Here is a 2,802-nt window from a genome sequence, read left to right as displayed (position 1 = left end):
GTTATCAATAAAATTCATCTTTAAACCGAATGAGATAATCATTTGGTAAAATTTGTAATATTATTGACGAGAAGTTTGCTTAAGCCCATAGATGGAGTTCTTTGCAAATCATTAACTTTGCATCATTAGACACAAAGCTTTCTAATTGCACCATATAAATGTATGATCAATGTTACCATTGAGAAACCATTAACTTAATATTCACCTGATGTAGCTTAATGTCAAAATATTCCACTAAAGCCATTATAACCATTTCTCTAGTGGACCTTTTTAGTGACATTCATTCTGGAGGTTGTTGAGTTTGTTCTTCTGGAACAATTACATCATCTTAAATAAGGAGTTGTTCAATATTGTCTTATTGAGATTCTAGATTCACTTTGTAATGACGGGAATTTTAAAGTTATCAGAAAAGTGTATTTTCGGGTCTCCGTTTCTGAAAAATGGATTAGTAAATCATTATTAAAAATATTTATGAAGTTAGTCGAGTGGTTAATTAGAGTTTAATTGAGTGAATTTAGCTTAATTAAGAGTAATTAAGAAAAAAAACTAAATTTAATAAGGGGATGAAGTTGAATTATAGATTAAAAGAAAATAAAAAGGACTAAAAGGGCAATTATACAAAAAGTATAAATTGAGGCGGTTTATCATGAAGAAAATCTAAGATTTTTTTTATGTTTAGTATATTATTATATTATTATATAATAAGGATATTTTATGTTTTAATTATATTATATTATATATATAAACTAAAGAAACAAAAGAAAGGAAATAGAAATAGAATAGGAGACGAAGCAGAAAGAAAAAGAAAAGAAGAAATTTAAGGATTTCAAGGTTTAATTTCAAATTGGTAAGTCAAATTAAGTCTTTTTCTTATAATTTTTGAGTTTATATGAAACTAGAACAAAATACTATTAAGTATGTGCTGAATTTTTGAAAGATATTAGATTTTTAGACATTAAATTTTAGTGAGTAAAGGTGTGAATTGGGGATTGAATTAATAGAATTTCTAACTAGAAGTGGGAGATAGAATAAATTGTAGAATAAGTTATAAATTTTGTATAATAGGGACTAAATTGAAAGAAATTCAAAATTATGATTTTTATGCTGAAAATTTGTTGTTAAAGTTAAAGTTTAGTTAGAATTTGAATAGAAATAAGGTATAAATTGAGATAGAAAATGGATGAATTTAGTTAGGACTAAATTGGAATTAAGGCAAAAGTTGGATAGAAATTGAAATATTTAATGTGAAAATTGAATGTTAGTGTATAGGCCCAAATTTTAACCTAGCCCAATCCCAAAATCCCCTAACCCAATAAACAAAACCAACAACCCACTAAACCTAACAGAAGCCCAAACTAAACAAATAACTTACCCATAAACCCAACAGACCCACAAACCCACTAACCCAAAACCCTAGCTCAACCCAAAACAATTAACAGCCCCAATACAAGAAGAAAAAGAAAACCCTAGACTTTTCACCCTAGGCCGCCGCCCCTAGAGCCACTTGCCTGGCCACCGCCTCTGCTTCCACCGACAAGTCAAATCCACGGCCCAAGCTGCACCTGCAATACATTAAACAATAATAGACAGATATTAAAAGAGGGGCATGTAAATGGCTATTTAAAAAGAGCCAAATCAAGGACCATTTTTTTCGGTCGGTTTTTCTTGAAAATGAAAAGCATTATTAGATCTTAAAGAATACAAAACAGAGATTTCATCAACATCAAAAAGTAAAAAACTGAAATCTCAGCAAAATCAAAAGGCAAAAAACAGTTCAAACAAAGAATCAAAATCTAATATTGCAAGGTGATTTTATCATCATCATTATCTTCTTTCTTTTTCTTCTTTTAATCTATTTATTCACATGCCTATACATATATAAAATAGCAAAAAAAATAGAATAAAACTTTACCTTTGGCGATTTCCGGCCACCGTACGTCGGACGACACGGCGGCAACAGCGTGGCAACGGAGGCCTGTTGCAGACGAAGAGGGTGAGAGAGAGAGAGAATGAAGCCTTTTTTTTAAAGAACATGCAGCAAATGAAAAAAAAAATCAATTTTTTAAGTTATATAACGGCACCATTTTGGCCCTTACCCCCAAGGTGCAAAACGGCGTCGTTCTAGGGTGGAGCAGGCCGACCCGACCTGTCCGGCCTTGGATCCGCTTGTTTTTGAAGCGGAGGGGTTATTTGCGCTTTCGGCCCCTCCGCTTTCGTATGACTTCCCAATCAAGTATTTTTCAATTTTAATTTTACCCAGGAATTTGTCCTGCTCTTCAACTTGGTCCATGGCCACGTGCTACATATTAAAACAAGGGGAATATTGCATTTTCGGTGCATCTAAGTTGTGTTCGTGTTGCAATTCGGCCGTTTCCTTTTAGTTCTTTTGAAATTCGCCCCAATATTCGTCTTCGTTTTATTTTTCGTCCTTTTTTTTACTTTTTTCCTCATTATTCTATTTTAATCTTAATATTATTTATAATATTATATTTCATTATTGTTGTATTTTTATTATCATCATTTTATTTAATACTCATATATATATATGTCATAAAGTATTATAAATAGTTTTAATATTATTATTCTTATTAATGTATATGTATGTTAATATTATATTATGTCTATATTTTATACATATGTTTACATATATATATATACATATATGTATATTACGTATATTTCTCCTTTTTTAATACTATATATATATATTCTTCCTATATATTACATACAATATCTAAATATATATTATGCACATACTTTTAATATTATCATATATTTATTTTTAATATATATGTATATATT

This window comes from Gossypium hirsutum, chromosome A05 (genome assembly GCF_007990345.1).
Source record: "Gossypium hirsutum isolate 1008001.06 chromosome A05, Gossypium_hirsutum_v2.1, whole genome shotgun sequence".
Lineage (NCBI taxonomy): Eukaryota > Viridiplantae > Streptophyta > Magnoliopsida > Malvales > Malvaceae > Gossypium > Gossypium hirsutum.
Note: the sequence above shows the minus strand (reverse complement) of the source record.